Here is a 21,079-nt window from a genome sequence, read left to right on the forward strand (position 1 = left end):
ACCTCAACTGTTAATTCACCCATACAATGAAAATGATATTGGAAAAACAGATCCTATTGAGGAATTTTAAAATCCTCACTTCAAAACGAAAACTTTGTTTCTATTTTGAGAACACAAACGCTGTCTGGCGCGTTAGTCTGGCAATTTTTTTCCTAAAACCCAACTAATGTAATGGCTCGTTGGTCTAGGGGTATGATTCTCGCTTAGGGTGCGAGAGGTCCCGGGTTCAAATCCCGGACGAGCCCAAGCATTTGGTGTTTTTTCTTTTGAAACACGTAGCTTCGAACTGTGTTTAATATAGTCAGCAAAAATCACTTATAGCAAAACCCTTCAAGTGCTCCAAAGAGAAGATGTTGGCATGCCACCATCAATATATATATTTCCTGGTGCTTCTGATATCACCTTTCAAAGCTAACATCTTATATTAATACTCGTTTAGCTTTTACTTAGAAATGTATGAGAGAAATCATAAAAAATGTGTCGTTTTCATTATCAACCATTTAAAATCAATGGTTTATCGTAAGTCATTAATGCAAGTCCTAACTGCTCCGATGACGCTTTTAAGACTGCAAAGTCTTTCTTAAGACTGCAAAATCTTTGTTAACAACAAACAAAGGGGAAAAAATACATGTTTTGACATACGGAATTCTATTTTTATTCATACTTAGACTTGTGCAAATAGGTGATGGAGAGGGTAGGTTTGAATCAAATTCCTTCCAGTACACGCCTGAATGTATCGATGAATAAAACTGTAAAGGTAAATTCAAGGCAGTCGTTACGTTCGACTGTGGATTCAAGTTATGGAACCAGGCCAACCTCCCCAAACATTATTTTGCACAAGACTATTTATAATTAATTTCTCCTCTGCACATCTTTACTTTATTTTCAACATGGTGATAGCATGCAGAATATGAGAAAGAAAGTTAAATCCTTCATGTGCTTTTCCAACATATATTAGAACCACAAATTTCTCCTAAACCAACAAAGCCCTCATAAACAATTAAGAAATGAATGGATATTTTAAGTCTTCCCCAGCAATTTGACCAGAAGCAGACTCAACTTTGACAACAGTCAATATGATTTATCACCATCGTACATAAACCTCAACTGTTAATTCACCCATACAATGAAAATGATATTGGAAAAACAGATCCTATTGAGGAATTTTAAAATCCTCACTTCAAAACGAAAACTTTGTTTCTATTTTGAGAACACAAACGCTGTCTGGCGCGTTAGTCTGGCAATTTTTTTCCTAAAACCCAACTAATGTAATGGCTCGTTGGTCTAGGGGTATGATTCTCGCTTAGGGTGCGAGAGGTCCCGGGTTCAAATCCCGGACGAGCCCAAGCATTTGGTGTTTTTTCTTTTGAAACACGTAGCTTCGAACTGTGTTTAATATAGTCAGCAAAAATCACTTATAGCAAAACCCTTCAAGTGCTCCAAAGAGAAGATGTTGGCATGCCACCATTAATATATATATTTCCTGGTGCTTCTGATATCACCTTTCAAAGCTAACATCTTATATTAATACTCGTTTAGCTTTTACTTAGAAATGTATGAGAGAAATCATAAAAAATGTGTCGTTTTCATTATCAACCATTTAAAATCAATGGTTTATCGTAAGTCATTAATGCAAGTCCTAACTGCTCCGATGATGCTTTTAAGACTGCAAAGTCTTTCTTAAGACTGCAAAATCTTTGTTAACAACAAACAAAGGGGAAAAAATACATGTTTTGACATACGGAATTCTATTTTTATTCATACTTAGACTTGTGCAAATATGTGATGGAGAGGGTAGGTTTGAATCAAATTCCTTCCAGTACACGCCTGAATGTATCGATGAATAAAACTGTAAAGGTAAATTCAAGGCAGTCGTTACGTTCGACTGTGGATTCACGTTATGGAACCAGGCCAACCTTGCCAAACATTATTTTGCACAAGACTATTTATAATTAATTTCTCCTCTGCACAACTTTACTTTATTTTCAACATGGTGATAGCATGCAGAATATGAGAAAGAAAGTTAAATCCTTCATGTGCTTTTCCAACATATATTAGAACCACAAATTTCTCCTAAACCAACAAAGCCCTCATAAACAATTAAGAAATGAATGGACATTTTAAGTCTTCCCCAGCAATTTGACCAGAAGCAGACTCAACTTTGACAACAGTCAATATGATTTATCACCATCGTACATAAACCTCAACTGTTAATTCACCCATACAATGAAAATGATATTGGAAAAACAGATCCTATTGAGGAATTTTAAAATCCTCACTTCAAAACGAAAACTTTGTTTCTATTTTGAGAACACAAACGCTGTCTGGCGCGTTAGTCTGGCAATTTTTTTCCTAAAACCCAACTAATGTAATGGCTCGTTGGTCTAGGGGTATGATTCTCGCTTAGGGTGCGAGAGGTCCCGGGTTCAAACCCCGGACGAGCCCAAGCAATTGGTGTTTTTTCTTTTGAAACACGTAGCTTCGAACTGTGTTTAATATAGTCAGCAAAAATCACTTATAGCAAAACCCTTCAAGTGCTCCAAAGAGAAGATGTTGGCATGCCACCATCAATATATATATTTCCTGGTGCTTCTGATATCACCTTTCAAAGCTAACATCTTATATTAATACTCGTTTAGCTTTTACTTAGAAATGTATGAGAGAAATCATAAAAAATGTGTCGTTTTCATTATCAACCATTTAAAATCATTGGTTTATCGTAAGTCATTAATGCAAGTCCTAACTGCTCAGATGACGTTTTTAACCCCTTAAGGACACATGACATGTCTGACACGTCATGATCCCCTTTTATTCCAGAAGTTTGGTCCTTAAGGGGTTAAGACTGCAAAGTCTTTCTTAAGACTGCAAAATCTTTGTTAACAACAAATAAAGGGGAAAAAATACATGTTTTGACATACGGAATTCTATTTTTATTCATACTTAGACTTGTGCAAATAGGTGATGGAGAGGGTAGGTTTGAATCAAATTCCTTCCAGTACACGCCTGAATGTATCGATGAATAAAACTGTAAAGGTAAATTCAAGGCAGTCGTTACGTTCGACTGTGGATTCAAGTTATGGAACCAGGCCAACCTCCCCAAACATTATTTTGCACAAGACTATTTATAATTAATTTCTCCTCTGCACATCTTTACTTTATTTTCAACATGGTGATAGCATGCAGAATATGAGAAAGAAAGTTAAATCCTTCATGTGCTTTTCCAACATATATTAGAACCACAAATTTCTCCTAAACCAACAAAGCCCTCATAAACAATTAAGAAATGAATGGACATTTTAAGTCTTCCCCAGCAATTTGACCAGAAGCAGACTCAACTTTGACAACAGTCAATATGATTTATCACCATCGTACATAAACCTCAACTGTTAATTCACCCATACAATGAAAATGATATTGGAAAAACAGATCCTATTGAGGAATTTTAAAATCCTCACTTCAAAACGAAAACTTTGTTTCTATTTTGAGAACACAAACGCTGTCTGGCGCGTTAGTCTGGCAATTTTTTTCCTAAAACCCAACTAATGTAATGGCTCGTTGGTCTAGGGGTATGATTCTCGCTTAGGGTGCGAGAGGTCCCGGGTTCAAATCCCGGACGAGCCCAAGCATTTGGTGTTTTTTCTTTTGAAACACGTAGCTTCGAACTGTGTTTAATATAGTCAGCAAAAATCACTTATAGCAAAACCCTTCAAGTGCTCCAAAGAGAAGATGTTGGCATGCCACCATCAATATATATATTTCCTGGTGCTTCTGATATCACCTTTCAAAGCTAACATCTTATATTAATACTCGTTTAGCTTTTACTTAGAAATGTATGAGAGAAATCATAAAAAATGTGTCGTTTTCATTATCAACCATTTAAAATCAATGGTTTATCGTAAGTCATTAATGCAAGTCCTAACTGCTCCGATGACGCTTTTAAGACTGCAAAGTCTTTCTTAAGACTGCAAAATCTTTGTTAACAACAAACAAAGGGGAAAAAATACATGTTTTGACATACGGAATTCTATTTTTATTCATACTTAGACTTGTGCAAATATGTGATGGAGAGGGTAGGTTTGAATCAAATTCCTTCCAGTACACGCCTGAATGTATCGATGAATAAAACTGTAAAGGTAAATTCAAGGCAGTCGTTACGTTCGACTGTGGATTCAAGTTATGGAACCAGGCCAACCTCCCCAAACATTATTTTGCACAAGACTATTTATAATTAATTTCTCCTCTGCACATCTTTACTTTATTTTCAACATGGTGATAGCATGCAGAATATGAGAAAGAAAGTTAAATCCTTCATGTGCTTTTCCAACATATATTAGAACCACAAATTTCTCCTAAACCAACAAAGCCCTCATAAACAATTAAGAAATGAATGGACATTTTAAGTCTTCCCCAGCAATTTGACCAGAAGCAGACTCAACTTTGACAACAGTCAATATGATTTATCACCATCGTACATAAACCTCAACTGTTAATTCACCCATACAATGAAAATGATATTGGAAAAACAGATCCTATTGAGGAATTTTAAAATCCTCACTTCAAAACGAAAACTTTGTTTCTATTTTGAGAACACAAACGCTGTCTGGCGCGTTAGTCTGGCAATTTTTTTCCTAAAACCCAACTAATGTAATGGCTCGTTGGTCTAGGGGTATGATTCTCGCTTAGGGTGCGAGAGGTCCCGGGTTCAAACCCCGGACGAGCCCAAGCATTTGGTGTTTTTTCTTTTGAAACACGTAGCTTCGAACTGTGTTTAATATAGTCAGCAAAAATCACTTATAGCAAAACCCTTCAAGTGCTCCAAAGAGAAGATGTTGGCATGCCACCATCAATATATATATTTCCTGGTGCTTCTGATATCACCTTTCAAAGCTAACATCTTATATTAATACTCGTTTAGCTTTTACTTAGAAATGTATGAGAGAAATCATAAAAAATGTGTCGTTTTCATTATCAACCATTTAAAATCATTGGTTTATCGTAAGTCATTAATGCAAGTCCTAACTGCTCAGATGACGTTTTTAACCCCTTAAGGACACATGACATGTCTGACACGTCATGATCCCCTTTTATTCCAGAAGTTTGGTCCTTAAGGGGTTAAGACTGCAAAGTCTTTCTTAAGACTGCAAAATCTTTGTTAACAACAAACAAAGGGGAAAAAATACATGTTTTGACATACGGAATTCTATTTTTATTCATACTTAGACTTGTGCAAATAGGTGATGGAGAGGGTAGGTTTGAATCAAATTCCTTCCAGTACACGCCTGAATGTATCGATGAATAAAACTGTAAAGGTAAATTCAAGGCAGTCGTTACGTTCGACTGTGGATTCAAGTTATGGAACCAGGCCAACCTCCCCAAACATTATTTTGCAGAAGACTATTTATAATTAATTTCTCCTCTGCACATCTTTACTTTATTTTCAACATGGTGATAGCATGCAGAATATGAGAAAGAAAGTTAAATCCTTCATGTGCTTTTCCAACATATATTAGAACCACAAATTTCTCCTAAACCAACAAAGCCCTCATAAACAATTAAGAAATGAATGGACATTTTAAGTTTCCCCAGCAATTTGACCAGAAGCAGACTCAACTTTGACAACAGTCAATATGATTTATCACCATTGTACATAAACCTCAACTGTTAATTCACCCATACAATGAAAATGATATTGGAAAAACAGATCCTATTGAGGAATTTTAAAATCCTCACTTCAAAACGAAAACTTTGTTTCTATTTTGAGAACACAAACGCTGTCTGGCGCGTTAGTCTGGCAATTTTTTTCCTAAAACCCAACTAATGTAATGGCTCGTTGGTCTAGGGGTATGATTCTCGCTTAGGGTGCGAGAGGTCCCGGGTTCAAATCCCGGACGAGCCCAAGCATTTGGTGTTTTTTCTTTTGAAACACGTAGCTTCGAACTGTGTTTAATATAGTCAGCAAAAATCACTTATAGCAAAACCCTTCAAGTGCTCCAAAGAGAAGATGTTGGCATGCCACCATCAATATATATATTTCCTGGTGCTTCTGATATCACCTTTCAAAGCTAACATCTTATATTAATACTCGTTTAGCTTTTACTTAGAAATGTATGAGAGAAATCATAAAAAATGTGTCGTTTTCATTATCAACCATTTAAAATCAATGGTTTATCGTAAGTCATTAATGCAAGTCCTAACTGCTCCGATGACGCTTTTAAGACTGCAAAGTCTTTCTTAAGACTGCAAAATCTTTGTTAACAACAAACAAAGGGGAAAAAATACATGTTTTGACATACGGAATTCTATTTTTATTCATACTTAGACTTGTGCAAATATGTGATGGAGAGGGTAGGTTTGAATCAAATTCCTTCCAGTACACGCCTGAATGTATCGATGAATAAAACTGTAAAGGTAAATTCAAGGCAGTCGTTACGTTCGACTGTGGATTCAAGTTATGGAACCAGGCCAACCTCCCCAAACATTATTTTGCACAAGACTATTTATAATTAATTTCTCCTCTGCACATCTTTACTTTATTTTCAACATGGTGATAGCATGCAGAATATGAGAAAGAAAGTTAAATCCTTCATGTGCTTTTCCAACATATATTAGAACCACAAATTTCTCCTAAACCAACAAAGCCCTCATAAACAATTAAGAAATGAATGGACATTTTAAGTCTTCCCCAGCAATTTGACCAGAAGCAGACTCAACTTTGACAACAGTCAATATGATTTATCACCATCGTACATAAACCTCAACTGTTAATTCACCCATACAATGAAAATGATATTGGAAAAACAGATCCTATTGAGGAATTTTAAAATCCTCACTTCAAAACGAAAACTTTGTTTCTATTTTGAGAACACAAACGCTGTCTGGCGCGTTAGTCTGGCAATTTTTTTCCTAAAACCCAACTAATGTAATGGCTCGTTGGTCTAGGGGTATGATTCTCGCTTAGGGTGCGAGAGGTCCCGGGTTCAAATCCCGGACGAGCCCAAGCATTTGGTGTTTTTTCTTTTGAAACACGTAGCTTCGAACTGTGTTTAATATAGTCAGCAAAAATCACTTATAGCAAAACCCTTCAAGTGCTCCAAAGAGAAGATGTTGGCATGCCACCATCAATATATATATTTCCTGGTGCTTCTGATATCACCTTTCAAAGCTAACATCTTATATTAATACTCGTTTAGCTTTTACTTAGAAATGTATGAGAGAAATCATAAAAAATGTGTCGTTTTCATTATCAACCATTTAAAATCAATGGTTTATCGTAAGTCATTAATGCAAGTCCTAACTGCTCCGATGATGCTTTTAAGACTGCAAAGTCTTTCTTAAGACTGCAAAATCTTTGTTAACAACAAACAAAGGGGAAAAAATACATGTTTTGACATACGGAATTCTATTTTTATTCATACTTAGACTTGTGCAAATATGTGATGGAGAGGGTAGGTTTGAATCAAATTCCTTCCAGTACACGCCTGAATGTATCGATGAATAAAACTGTAAAGGTAAATTCAAGGCAGTCGTTACGTTCGACTGTGGATTCACGTTATGGAACCAGGCCAACCTTGCCAAACATTATTTTGCACAAGACTATTTATAATTAATTTCTCCTCTGCACAACTTTACTTTATTTTCAACATGGTGATAGCATGCAGAATATGAGAAAGAAAGTTAAATCCTTCATGTGCTTTTCCAACATATATTAGAACCACAAATTTCTCCTAAACCAACAAAGCCCTCATAAACAATTAAGAAATGAATGGACATTTTAAGTCTTCCCCAGCAATTTGACCAGAAGCAGACTCAACTTTGACAACAGTCAATATGATTTATCACCATCGTACATAAACCTCAACTGTTAATTCACCCATACAATGAAAATGATATTGGAAAAACAGATCCTATTGAGGAATTTTAAAATCCTCACTTCAAAACGAAAACTTTGTTTCTATTTTGAGAACACAAACGCTGTCTGGCGCGTTAGTCTGGCAATTTTTTTCCTAAAACCCAACTAATGTAATGGCTCGTTGGTCTAGGGGTATGATTCTCGCTTAGGGTGCGAGAGGTCCCGGGTTCAAACCCCGGACGAGCCCAAGCAATTGGTGTTTTTTCTTTTGAAACACGTAGCTTCGAACTGTGTTTAATATAGTCAGCAAAAATCACTTATAGCAAAACCCTTCAAGTGCTCCAAAGAGAAGATGTTGGCATGCCACCATCAATATATATATTTCCTGGTGCTTCTGATATCACCTTTCAAAGCTAACATCTTATATTAATACTCGTTTAGCTTTTACTTAGAAATGTATGAGAGAAATCATAAAAAATGTGTCGTTTTCATTATCAACCATTTAAAATCATTGGTTTATCGTAAGTCATTAATGCAAGTCCTAACTGCTCAGATGACGTTTTTAACCCCTTAAGGACACATGACATGTCTGACACGTCATGATCCCCTTTTATTCCAGAAGTTTGGTCCTTAAGGGGTTAAGACTGCAAAGTCTTTCTTAAGACTGCAAAATCTTTGTTAACAACAAATAAAGGGGAAAAAATACATGTTTTGACATACGGAATTCTATTTTTATTCATACTTAGACTTGTGCAAATAGGTGATGGAGAGGGTAGGTTTGAATCAAATTCCTTCCAGTACACGCCTGAATGTATCGATGAATAAAACTGTAAAGGTAAATTCAAGGCAGTCGTTACGTTCGACTGTGGATTCAAGTTATGGAACCAGGCCAACCTCCCCAAACATTATTTTGCACAAGACTATTTATAATTAATTTCTCCTCTGCACATCTTTACTTTATTTTCAACATGGTGATAGCATGCAGAATATGAGAAAGAAAGTTAAATCCTTCATGTGCTTTTCCAACATATATTAGAACCACAAATTTCTCCTAAACCAACAAAGCCCTCATAAACAATTAAGAAATGAATGGACATTTTAAGTCTTCCCCAGCAATTTGACCAGAAGCAGACTCAACTTTGACAACAGTCAATATGATTTATCACCATCGTACATAAACCTCAACTGTTAATTCACCCATACAATGAAAATGATATTGGAAAAACAGATCCTATTGAGGAATTTTAAAATCCTCACTTCAAAACGAAAACTTTGTTTCTATTTTGAGAACACAAACGCTGTCTGGCGCGTTAGTCTGGCAATTTTTTTCCTAAAACCCAACTAATGTAATGGCTCGTTGGTCTAGGGGTATGATTCTCGCTTAGGGTGCGAGAGGTCCCGGGTTCAAATCCCGGACGAGCCCAAGCATTTGGTGTTTTTTCTTTTGAAACACGTAGCTTCGAACTGTGTTTAATATAGTCAGCAAAAATCACTTATAGCAAAACCCTTCAAGTGCTCCAAAGAGAAGATGTTGGCATGCCACCATCAATATATATATTTCCTGGTGCTTCTGATATCACCTTTCAAAGCTAACATCTTATATTAATACTCGTTTAGCTTTTACTTAGAAATGTATGAGAGAAATCATAAAAAATGTGTCGTTTTCATTATCAACCATTTAAAATCAATGGTTTATCGTAAGTCATTAATGCAAGTCCTAACTGCTCCGATGATGCTTTTAAGACTGCAAAGTCTTTCTTAAGACTGCAAAATCTTTGTTAACAACAAACAAAGGGGAAAAAATACATGTTTTGACATACGGAATTCTATTTTTATTCATACTTAGACTTGTGCAAATATGTGATGGAGAGGGTAGGTTTGAATCAAATTCCTTCCAGTACACGCCTGAATGTATCGATGAATAAAACTGTAAAGGTAAATTCAAGGCAGTCGTTACGTTCGACTGTGGATTCAAGTTATGGAACCAGGCCAACCTCCCCAAACATTATTTTGCACAAGACTATTTATAATTAATTTCTCCTCTGCACATCTTTACTTTATTTTCAACATGGTGATAGCATGCAGAATATGAGAAAGAAAGTTAAATCCTTCATGTGCTTTTCCAACATATATTAGAACCACAAATTTCTCCTAAACCAACAAAGCCCTCATAAACAATTAAGAAATGAATGGACATTTTAAGTCTTCCCCAGCAATTTGACCAGAAGCAGACTCAACTTTGACAACAGTCAATATGATTTATCACCATCGTACATAAACCTCAACTGTTAATTCACCCATACAATGAAAATGATATTGGAAAAACAGATCCTATTGAGGAATTTTAAAATCCTCACTTCAAAACGAAAACTTTGTTTCTATTTTGAGAACACAAACGCTGTCTGGCGCGTTAGTCTGGCAATTTTTTTCCTAAAACCCAACTAATGTAATGGCTCGTTGGTCTAGGGGTATGATTCTCGCTTAGGGTGCGAGAGGTCCCGGGTTCAAATCCCGGACGAGCCCAAGCATTTGGTGTTTTTTCTTTTGAAACACGTAGCTTCGAACTGTGTTTAATATAGTCAGCAAAAATCACTTATAGCAAAACCCTTCAAGTGCTCCAAAGAGAAGATGTTGGCATGCCACCATCAATATATATATTTCCTGGTGCTTCTGATATCACCTTTCAAAGCTAACATCTTATATTAATACTCGTTTAGCTTTTACTTAGAAATGTATGAGAGAAATCATAAAAAATGTGTCGTTTTCATTATCAACCATTTAAAATCAATGGTTTATCGTAAGTCATTAATGCAAGTCCTAACTGCTCCGATGACGCTTTTAAGACTGCAAAGTCTTTCTTAAGACTGCAAAATCTTTGTTAACAACAAACAAAGGGGAAAAAATACATGTTTTGACATACGGAATTCTATTTTTATTCATACTTAGACTTGTGCAAATAGGTGATGGAGAGGGTAGGTTTGAATCAAATTCCTTCCAGTACACGCCTGAATGTATCGATGAATAAAACTGTAAAGGTAAATTCAAGGCAGTCGTTACGTTCGACTGTGGATTCAAGTTATGGAACCAGGCCAACCTCCCCAAACATTATTTTGCACAAGACTATTTATAATTAATTTCTCCTCTGCACATCTTTACTTTATTTTCAACATGGTGATAGCATGCAGAATATGAGAAAGAAAGTTAAATCCTTCATGTGCTTTTCCAACATATATTAGAACCACAAATTTCTCCTAAACCAACAAAGCCCTCATAAACAATTAAGAAATGAATGGACATTTTAAGTCTTCCCCAGCAATTTGACCAGAAGCAGACTCAACTTTGACAACAGTCAATATGATTTATCACCATCGTACATAAACCTCAACTGTTAATTCACCCATACAATGAAAATGATATTGGAAAAACAGATCCTATTGAGGAATTTTAAAATCCTCACTTCAAAACGAAAACTTTGTTTCTATTTTGAGAACACAAACGCTGTCTGGCGCGTTAGTCTGGCAATTTTTTTCCTAAAACCCAACTAATGTAATGGCTCGTTGGTCTAGGGGTATGATTCTCGCTTAGGGTGCGAGAGGTCCCGGGTTCAAATCCCGGACGAGCCCAAGCATTTGGTGTTTTTTCTTTTGAAACACGTAGCTTCGAACTGTGTTTAATATAGTCAGCAAAAATCACTTATAGCAAAACCCTTCAAGTGCTCCAAAGAGAAGATGTTGGCATGCCACCATCAATATATATATTTCCTGGTGCTTCTGATATCACCTTTCAAAGCTAACATCTTATATTAATACTCGTTTAGCTTTTACTTAGAAATGTATGAGAGAAATCATAAAAAATGTGTCGTTTTCATTATCAACCATTTAAAATCAATGGTTTATCGTAAGTCATTAATGCAAGTCCTAACTGCTCCGATGATGCTTTTAAGACTGCAAAGTCTTTCTTAAGACTGCAAAATCTTTGTTAACAACAAACAAAGGGGAAAAAATACATGTTTTGACATACGGAATTCTATTTTTATTCATACTTAGACTTGTGCAAATATGTGATGGAGAGGGTAGGTTTGAATCAAATTCCTTCCAGTACACGCCTGAATGTATCGATGAATAAAACTGTAAAGGTAAATTCAAGGCAGTCGTTACGTTCAACTGTGGATTCACGTTATGGAACCAGGCCAACCTTGCCAAACATTATTTTGCACAAGACTATTTATAATTAATTTCTCCTCTGCACAACTTTACTTTATTTTCAACATGGTGATAGCATGCAGAATATGAGAAAGAAAGTTAAATCCTTCATGTGCTTTTCCAACATATATTAGAACCACAAATTTCTCCTAAACCAACAAAGCCCTCATAAACAATTAAGAAATGAATGGACATTTTAAGTCTTCCCCAGCAATTTGACCAGAAGCAGACTCAACTTTGACAACAGTCAATATGATTTATCACCATCGTACATAAACCTCAACTGTTAATTCACCCATACAATGAAAATGATATTGGAAAAACAGATCCTATTGAGGAATTTTAAAATCCTCACTTCAAAACGAAAACTTTGTTTCTATTTTGAGAACACAAACGCTGTCTGGCGCGTTAGTCTGGCAATTTTTTTCCTAAAACCCAACTAATGTAATGGCTCGTTGGTCTAGGGGTATGATTCTCGCTTAGGGTGCGAGAGGTCCCGGGTTCAAACCCCGGACGAGCCCAAGCAATTGGTGTTTTTTCTTTTGAAACACGTAGCTTCGAACTGTGTTTAATATAGTCAGCAAAAATCACTTATAGCAAAACCCTTCAAGTGCTCCAAAGAGAAGATGTTGGCATGCCACCATCAATATATATATTTCCTGGTGCTTCTGATATCACCTTTCAAAGCTAACATCTTATATTAATACTCGTTTAGCTTTTACTTAGAAATGTATGAGAGAAATCATAAAAAATGTGTCGTTTTCATTATCAACCATTTAAAATCATTGGTTTATCGTAAGTCATTAATGCAAGTCCTAACTGCTCAGATGACGTTTTTAACCCCTTAAGGACACATGACATGTCTGACACGTCATGATCCCCTTTTATTCCAGAAGTTTGGTCCTTAAGGGGTTAAGACTGCAAAGTCTTTCTTAAGACTGCAAAATCTTTGTTAACAACAAATAAAGGGGAAAAAATACATGTTTTGACATACGGAATTCTATTTTTATTCATACTTAGACTTGTGCAAATAGGTGATGGAGAGGGTAGGTTTGAATCAAATTCCTTCCAGTACACGCCTGAATGTATCGATGAATAAAACTGTAAAGGTAAATTCAAGGCAGTCGTTACGTTCGACTGTGGATTCAAGTTATGGAACCAGGCCAACCTCCCCAAACATTATTTTGCACAAGACTATTTATAATTAATTTCTCCTCTGCACATCTTTACTTTATTTTCAACATGGTGATAGCATGCAGAATATGAGAAAGAAAGTTAAATCCTTCATGTGCTTTTCCAACATATATTAGAACCACAAATTTCTCCTAAACCAACAAAGCCCTCATAAACAATTAAGAAATGAATGGACATTTTAAGTCTTCCCCAGCAATTTGACCAGAAGCAGACTCAACTTTGACAACAGTCAATATGATTTATCACCATCGTACATAAACCTCAACTGTTAATTCACCCATACAATGAAAATGATATTGGAAAAACAGATCCTATTGAGGAATTTTAAAATCCTCACTTCAAAACGAAAACTTTGTTTCTATTTTGAGAACACAAACGCTGTCTGGCGCGTTAGTCTGGCAATTTTTTTCCTAAAACCCAACTAATGTAATGGCTCGTTGGTCTAGGGGTATGATTCTCGCTTAGGGTGCGAGAGGTCCCGGGTTCAAATCCCGGACGAGCCCAAGCATTTGGTGTTTTTTCTTTTGAAACACGTAGCTTCGAACTGTGTTTAATATAGTCAGCAAAAATCACTTATAGCAAAACCCTTCAAGTGCTCCAAAGAGAAGATGTTGGCATGCCACCATCAATATATATATTTCCTGGTGCTTCTGATATCACCTTTCAAAGCTAACATCTTATATTAATACTCGTTTAGCTTTTACTTAGAAATGTATGAGAGAAATCATAAAAAATGTGTCGTTTTCATTATCAACCATTTAAAATCAATGGTTTATCGTAAGTCATTAATGCAAGTCCTAACTGCTCCGATGACGCTTTTAAGACTGCAAAGTCTTTCTTAAGACTGCAAAATCTTTGTTAACAACAAACAAAGGGGAAAAAATACATGTTTTGACATACGGAATTCTATTTTTATTCATACTTAGACTTGTGCAAATATGTGATGGAGAGGGTAGGTTTGAATCAAATTCCTTCCAGTACACGCCTGAATGTATCGATGAATAAAACTGTAAAGGTAAATTCAAGGCAGTCGTTACGTTCGACTGTGGATTCAAGTTATGGAACCAGGCCAACCTCCCCAAACATTATTTTGCACAAGACTATTTATAATTAATTTCTCCTCTGCACATCTTTACTTTATTTTCAACATGGTGATAGCATGCAGAATATGAGAAAGAAAGTTAAATCCTTCATGTGCTTTTCCAACATATATTAGAACCACAAATTTCTCCTAAACCAACAAAGCCCTCATAAACAATTAAGAAATGAATGGACATTTTAAGTCTTCCCCAGCAATTTGACCAGAAGCAGACTCAACTTTGACAACAGTCAATATGATTTATCACCATCGTACATAAACCTCAACTGTTAATTCACCCATACAATGAAAATGATATTGGAAAAACAGATCCTATTGAGGAATTTTAAAATCCTCACTTCAAAACGAAAACTTTGTTTCTATTTTGAGAACACAAACGCTGTCTGGCGCGTTAGTCTGGCAATTTTTTTCCTAAAACCCAACTAATGTAATGGCTCGTTGGTCTAGGGGTATGATTCTCGCTTAGGGTGCGAGAGGTCCCGGGTTCAAACCCCGGACGAGCCCAAGCATTTGGTGTTTTTTCTTTTGAAACACGTAGCTTCGAACTGTGTTTAATATAGTCAGCAAAAATCACTTATAGCAAAACCCTTCAAGTGCTCCAAAGAGAAGATGTTGGCATGCCACCATCAATATATATATATTTCCTGGTGCTTCTGATATCACCTTTCAAAGCTAACATCTTATATTAATACTCGTTTAGCTTTTACTTAGAAATGTATGAGAGAAATCATAAAAAATGTGTCGTTTTCATTATCAACCATTTAAAATCATTGGTTTATCGTAAGTCATTAATGCAAGTCCTAACTGCTCAGATGACGTTTTTAACCCCTTAAGGACACATGACATGTCTGACACGTCATGATCCCCTTTTATTCCAGAAGTTTGGTCCTTAAGGGGTTAAGACTGCAAAGTCTTTCTTAAGACTGCAAAATCTTTGTTAACAACAAACAAAGGGGAAAAAATACATGTTTTGACATACGGAATTCTATTTTTATTCATACTTAGACTTGTGCAAATAGGTGATGGAGAGGGTAGGTTTGAATCAAATTCCTTCCAGTACACGCCTGAATGTATCGATGAATAAAACTGTAAAGGTAAATTCAAGGCAGTCGTTACGTTCGACTGTGGATTCAAGTTATGGAACCAGGCCAACCTCCCCAAACATTATTTTGCACAAGACTATTTATAATTAATTTCTCCTCTGCACATCTTTACTTTATTTTCAACATGGTGATAGCATGCAGAATATGAGAAAGAAAGTTAAATCCTTCATGTGCTTTTCCAACATATATTAGAACCACAAATTTCTCCTAAACCAACAAAGCCCTCATAAACAATTAAGAAATGAATGGACATTTTAAGTCTTCCCCAGCAATTTGACCAGAAGCAGACTCAACTTTGACAACAGTCAATATGATTTATCACCATCGTACATAAACCTCAACTGTTAATTCACCCATACAATGAAAATGATATTGGAAAAACAGATCCTATTGAGGAATTTTAAAATCCTCACTTCAAAACGAAAACTTTGTTTCTATTTTGAGAACACAAACGCTGTCTGGCGCGTTAGTCTGGCAATTTTTTTCCTAAAACCCAACTAATGTAATGGCTCGTTGGTCTAGGGGTATGATTCTCGCTTAGGGTGCGAGAGGTCCCGGGTTCAAATCCTGGACGAGCCCAAGCATTTGGTGTTTTTTCTTTTGAAACACGTAGCTTCGAACTGTGTTTAATATAGTCAGCAAAAATCACTTATAGCAAAACCCTTCAAGTGCTCCAAAGAGAAGATGTTGGCACGCCACCATCAATATATATATTTCCTGGTGCTTCTGATATCACCTTTCAAAGCTAACATCTTATATTAATACTCGTTTAGCTTTTACTTAGAAATGTATGAGAGAAATCATAAAAAATGTGTCGTTTTCATTATCAACCATTTAAAATCAATGGTTTATCGTAAGTCATTAATGCAAGTCCTAACTGCTCAGATGACGCTTTTAAGACTGCAAAGTCTTTCTTAAGACTGCAAAATCTTTGTTAACAACAAACAAAGGGGAAAAAATACATGTTTTGACATACGGAATTCTATTTTTATTCATACTTAGACTTGTGCAAATATGTGATGGAGAGGGTAGGTTTGAATCAAATTCCTTCCAGTACACGCCTGAATGTATCGATGAATAAAACTGTAAAGGTAAATTCAAGGCAGTCGTTACGTTCGACTGTGGATTCAAGTTATGGAACCAGGCCAACCTCCCCAAACATTATTTTGCAGAAGACTATTTATAATTAATTTCTCCTCTGCACATCTTTACTTTATTTTCAACATGGTGATAGCATGCAGAATATGAGAAAGAAAGTTAAATCCTTCATGTGCTTTTCCAACATATATTAGAACCACAAATTTCTCCTAAACCAACAAAGCCCTCATAAACAATTAAGAAATGAATGGACATTTTAAGTTTCCCCAGCAATTTGACCAGAAGCAGACTCAACTTTGACAACAGTCAATATGATTTATCACCATTGTACATAAACCTCAACTGTTAATTCACCCATACAATGAAAATGATATTGGAAAAACAGATCCTATTGAGGAATTTTAAAATCCTCACTTCAAAACGAAAACTTTGTTTCTATTTTGAGAACACAAACGCTGTCTGGCGCGTTAGTCTGGCAATTTTTTTCCTAAAACCCAACTAATGTAATGGCTCGTTGGTCTAGGGGTATGATTCTCGCTTAGGGTGCGAGAGGTCCCGGGTTCAAATCCCGGACGAGCCCAAGCATTTGGTGTTTTTTCTTTTGAAACACGTAGCTTCGAACTGTGTTTAATATAGTCAGCAAAAATCACTTATAGCAAAACCCTTCAAGTGCTCCAAAGAGAAGATGTTGGCATGCCACCATCAATATATATATTTCCTGGTGCTTCTGATATCACCTTTCAAAGCTAACATCTTATATTAATACTCGTTTAGCTTTTACTTAGAAATGTATGAGAGAAATCATAAAAAATGTGTCGTTTTCATTATCAACCATTTAAAATCAATGGTTTATCGTAAGTCATTAATGCAAGTCCTAACTGCTCCGATGACGCTTTTAAGACTGCAAAGTCTTTCTTAAGACTGCAAAATCTTTGTTAACAACAAACAAAGGGGAAAAAATACATGTTTTGACATACGGAATTCTATTTTTATTCATACTTAGACTTGTGCAAATATGTGATGGAGAGGGTAGGTTTGAATCAAATTCCTTCCAGTACACGCCTGAATGTATCGATGAATAAAACTGTAAAGGTAAATTCAAGGCAGTCGTTACGTTCGACTGTGGATTCAAGTTATGGAACCAGGCCAACCTCCCCAAACATTATTTTGCACAAGACTATTTATAATTAATTTCTCCTCTGCACATCTTTACTTTATTTTCAACATGGTGATAGCATGCAGAATATGAGAAAGAAAGTTAAATCCTTCATGTGCTTTTCCAACATATATTAGAACCACAAATTTCTCCTAAACCAACAAAGCCCTCATAAACAATTAAGAAATGAATGGACATTTTAAGTCTTCCCCAGCAATTTGACCAGAAGCAGACTCAACTTTGACAACAGTCAATATGATTTATCACCATCGTACATAAACCTCAACTGTTAATTCACCCATACAATGAAAATGATATTGGAAAAACAGATCCTATTGAGGAATTTTAAAATCCTCACTTCAAAACGAAAACTTTGTTTCTATTTTGAGAACACAAACGCTGTCTGGCGCGTTAGTCTGGCAATTTTTTTCCTAAAACCCAACTAATGTAATGGCTCGTTGGTCTAGGGGTATGATTCTCGCTTAGGGTGCGAGAGGTCCCGGGTTCAAATCCCGGACGAGCCCAAGCATTTGGTGTTTTTTCTTTTGAAACACGTAGCTTCGAACTGTGTTTAATATAGTCAGCAAAAATCACTTATAGCAAAACCCTTCAAGTGCTCCAAAGAGAAGATGTTGGCATGCCACCATCAATATATATATTTCCTGGTGCTTCTGATATCACCTTTCAAAGCTAACATCTTATATTAATACTCGTTTAGCTTTTACTTAGAAATGTATGAGAGAAATCATAAAAAATGTGTCGTTTTCATTATCAACCATTTAAAATCAATGGTTTATCGTAAGTCATTAATGCAAGTCCTAACTGCTCCGATGATGCTTTTAAGACTGCAAAGTCTTTCTTAAGACTGCAAAATCTTTGTTAACAACAAACAAAGGGGAAAAAATACATGTTTTGACATACGGAATTCTATTTTTATTCATACTTAGACTTGTGCAAATATGTGATGGAGAGGGTAGGTTTGAATCAAATTCCTTCCAGTACACGCCTGAATGTATCGATGAATAAAACTGTAAAGGTAAATTCAAGGCAGTCGTTACGTTCGACTGTGGATTCACGTTATGGAACCAGGCCAACCTTGCCAAACATTATTTTGCACAAGACTATTTATAATTAATTTCTCCTCTGCACAACTTTACTTTATTTTCAACATGGTGATAGCATGCAGAATATGAGAAAGAAAGTTAAATCCTTCATGTGCTTTTCCAACATATATTAGAACCACAAATTTCTCCTAAACCAACAAAGCCCTCATAAACAATTAAGAAATGAATGGACATTTTAAGTCTTCCCCAGCAATTTGACCAGAAGCAGACTCAACTTTGACAACAGTCAATATGATTTATCACCATCGTACATAAACCTCAACTGTTAATTCACCCATACAATGAAAATGATATTGGAAAAACAGATCCTATTGAGGAATTTTAAAATCCTCACTTCAAAACGAAAACTTTGTTTCTATTTTGAGAACACAAACGCTGTCTGGCGCGTTAGTCTGGCAATTTTTTTCCTAAAACCCAACTAATGTAATGGCTCGTTGGTCTAGGGGTATGATTCTCGCTTAGGGTGCGAGAGGTCCCGGGTTCAAACCCCGGACGAGCCCAAGCAATTGGTGTTTTTTCTTTTGAAACACGTAGCTTCGAACTGTGTTTAATATAGTCAGCAAAAATCACTTATAGCAAAACCCTTCAAGTGCTCCAAAGAGAAGATGTTGGCATGCCACCATCAATATATATATTTCCTGGTGCTTCTGATATCACCTTTCAAAGCTAACATCTTATATTAATACTCGTTTAGCTTTTACTTAGAAATGTATGAGAGAAATCATAAAAAATGTGTCGTTTTCATTATCAACCATTTAAAATCATTGGTTTATCGTAAGTCATTAATGCAAGTCCTAACTGCTCAGATGACGTTTTTAACCCCTTAAGGACACATGACATGTCTGACACGTCATGATCCCCTTTTATTCCAGAAGTTTGGTCCTTAAGGGGTTAAGACTGCAAAGTCTTTCTTAAGACTGCAAAATCTTTGTTAACAACAAATAAAGGGGAAAAAATACATGTTTTGACATACGGAATTCTATTTTTATTCATACTTAGACTTGTGCAAATAGGTGATGGAGAGGGTAGGTTTGAATCAAATTCCTTCCAGTACACGCCTGAATGTATCGATGAATAAAACTGTAAAGGTAAATTCAAGGCAGTCGTTACGTTCGACTGTGGATTCAAGTTATGGAACCAGGCCAACCTCCCCAAACATTATTTTGCACAAGACTATTTATAATTAATTTCTCCTCTGCACATCTTTACTTTATTTTCAACATGGTGATAGCATGCAGAATATGAGAAAGAAAGTTAAATCCTTCATGTGCTTTTCCAACATATATTAGAACCACAAATTTCTCCTAAACCAACAAAGCCCTCATAAACAATTAAGAAATGAATGGACATTTTAAGTCTTCCCCAGCAATTTGACCAGAAGCAGACTCAACTTTGACAACAGTCAATATGATTTATCACCATCGTACATAAACCTCAACTGTTAATTCACCCATACAATGAAAATGATATTGGAAAAACAGATCCTATTGAGGAATTTTAAAATCCTCACTTCAAAACGAAAACTTTGTTTCTATTTTGAGAACACAAACGCTGTCTGGCGCGTTAGTCTGGCAATTTTTTTCCTAAAACCCAACTAATGTAATGGCTCGTTGGTCTAGGGGTATGATTCTCGCTTAGGGTGCGAGAGGTCCCGGGTTCAAATCCCGGACGAGCCCAAGCATTTGGTGTTTTTTCTTTTGAAACACGTAGCTTCGAACTGTGTTTAATATAGTCAGCAAAAATCACTTATAGCAAAACCCTTCAAGTGCTCCAAAGAGAAGATGTTGGCATGCCACCATCAATATATATATTTCCTGGTGCTTCTGATATCACCTTTCAAAGCTAACATCTTATATTAATACTCGTTTAGCTTTTACTTAGAAATGTATGAGAGAAATCATAAAAAATGTGTCGTTTTCATTATCAACCATTTAAAATCAATGGTTTATCGTAAGTCATTAATGCAAGTCCTAACTGCTCCGATGATGCTTTTAAGACTGCAAAGTCTTTCTTAAGACTGCAAAATCTTTGTTAACAACAAACAAAGGGGAAAAAATACATGTTTTGACATACGGAATTCTATTTTTATTCATACTTAGACTTGTGCAAATATGTGATGGAGAGGGTAGGTTTGAATCAAATTCCTTCCAGTACACGCCTGAATGTATCGATGAATAAAACTGTAAAGGTAAATTCAAGGCAGTCGTTACGTTCGACTGTGGATTCACGTTATGGAACCAGGCCAACCTTGCCA

General features: G+C 35.9%; 18 non-coding genes across 18 annotated transcripts; all 18 read left to right on the forward strand.

The window, feature by feature from the left end:
- Window positions 1–173: 173 nt before the first annotated feature.
- On the forward strand, window positions 174–245 carry TRNAP-AGG (transfer RNA proline (anticodon AGG)). Its single transcript has one exon. It is a non-coding gene; the product is annotated as a tRNA-Pro (tRNA).
- Window positions 246–1,273: 1,028 nt separating this feature from the next.
- Window positions 1,274–1,345, forward strand: TRNAP-AGG (transfer RNA proline (anticodon AGG)). The gene has a single exon. It is a non-coding gene; the product is annotated as a tRNA-Pro (tRNA).
- Window positions 1,346–2,373: 1,028 nt separating this feature from the next.
- TRNAP-AGG (transfer RNA proline (anticodon AGG)) lies at window positions 2,374–2,445 on the forward strand. The gene has a single exon. It is a non-coding gene; the product is annotated as a tRNA-Pro (tRNA).
- A 1,104-nt stretch (window positions 2,446–3,549) lies between these two features.
- TRNAP-AGG (transfer RNA proline (anticodon AGG)) lies at window positions 3,550–3,621 on the forward strand. Its single transcript has one exon. It is a non-coding gene; the product is annotated as a tRNA-Pro (tRNA).
- A 1,028-nt stretch (window positions 3,622–4,649) lies between these two features.
- Window positions 4,650–4,721, forward strand: TRNAP-AGG (transfer RNA proline (anticodon AGG)). Its single transcript has one exon. It is a non-coding gene; the product is annotated as a tRNA-Pro (tRNA).
- Window positions 4,722–5,824: 1,103 nt separating this feature from the next.
- TRNAP-AGG (transfer RNA proline (anticodon AGG)) lies at window positions 5,825–5,896 on the forward strand. Its single transcript has one exon. It is a non-coding gene; the product is annotated as a tRNA-Pro (tRNA).
- Window positions 5,897–6,924: 1,028 nt separating this feature from the next.
- On the forward strand, window positions 6,925–6,996 carry TRNAP-AGG (transfer RNA proline (anticodon AGG)). Its single transcript has one exon. It is a non-coding gene; the product is annotated as a tRNA-Pro (tRNA).
- A 1,028-nt stretch (window positions 6,997–8,024) lies between these two features.
- TRNAP-AGG (transfer RNA proline (anticodon AGG)) lies at window positions 8,025–8,096 on the forward strand. The gene has a single exon. It is a non-coding gene; the product is annotated as a tRNA-Pro (tRNA).
- A 1,104-nt stretch (window positions 8,097–9,200) lies between these two features.
- TRNAP-AGG (transfer RNA proline (anticodon AGG)) lies at window positions 9,201–9,272 on the forward strand. Its single transcript has one exon. It is a non-coding gene; the product is annotated as a tRNA-Pro (tRNA).
- Window positions 9,273–10,300: 1,028 nt separating this feature from the next.
- Window positions 10,301–10,372, forward strand: TRNAP-AGG (transfer RNA proline (anticodon AGG)). The gene has a single exon. It is a non-coding gene; the product is annotated as a tRNA-Pro (tRNA).
- Window positions 10,373–11,400: 1,028 nt separating this feature from the next.
- On the forward strand, window positions 11,401–11,472 carry TRNAP-AGG (transfer RNA proline (anticodon AGG)). The gene has a single exon. It is a non-coding gene; the product is annotated as a tRNA-Pro (tRNA).
- A 1,028-nt stretch (window positions 11,473–12,500) lies between these two features.
- Window positions 12,501–12,572, forward strand: TRNAP-AGG (transfer RNA proline (anticodon AGG)). Its single transcript has one exon. It is a non-coding gene; the product is annotated as a tRNA-Pro (tRNA).
- A 1,104-nt stretch (window positions 12,573–13,676) lies between these two features.
- On the forward strand, window positions 13,677–13,748 carry TRNAP-AGG (transfer RNA proline (anticodon AGG)). The gene has a single exon. It is a non-coding gene; the product is annotated as a tRNA-Pro (tRNA).
- Window positions 13,749–14,776: 1,028 nt separating this feature from the next.
- TRNAP-AGG (transfer RNA proline (anticodon AGG)) lies at window positions 14,777–14,848 on the forward strand. The gene has a single exon. It is a non-coding gene; the product is annotated as a tRNA-Pro (tRNA).
- A 2,205-nt stretch (window positions 14,849–17,053) lies between these two features.
- TRNAP-AGG (transfer RNA proline (anticodon AGG)) lies at window positions 17,054–17,125 on the forward strand. The gene has a single exon. It is a non-coding gene; the product is annotated as a tRNA-Pro (tRNA).
- A 1,028-nt stretch (window positions 17,126–18,153) lies between these two features.
- On the forward strand, window positions 18,154–18,225 carry TRNAP-AGG (transfer RNA proline (anticodon AGG)). The gene has a single exon. It is a non-coding gene; the product is annotated as a tRNA-Pro (tRNA).
- Window positions 18,226–19,253: 1,028 nt separating this feature from the next.
- TRNAP-AGG (transfer RNA proline (anticodon AGG)) lies at window positions 19,254–19,325 on the forward strand. The gene has a single exon. It is a non-coding gene; the product is annotated as a tRNA-Pro (tRNA).
- A 1,104-nt stretch (window positions 19,326–20,429) lies between these two features.
- TRNAP-AGG (transfer RNA proline (anticodon AGG)) lies at window positions 20,430–20,501 on the forward strand. The gene has a single exon. It is a non-coding gene; the product is annotated as a tRNA-Pro (tRNA).
- Window positions 20,502–21,079: the final 578 nt, after the last annotated feature.

This window comes from Pelobates fuscus, chromosome 6 (genome assembly GCF_036172605.1).
Source record: "Pelobates fuscus isolate aPelFus1 chromosome 6, aPelFus1.pri, whole genome shotgun sequence".
Classification (NCBI taxonomy): domain Eukaryota; kingdom Metazoa; phylum Chordata; class Amphibia; order Anura; family Pelobatidae; genus Pelobates; species Pelobates fuscus.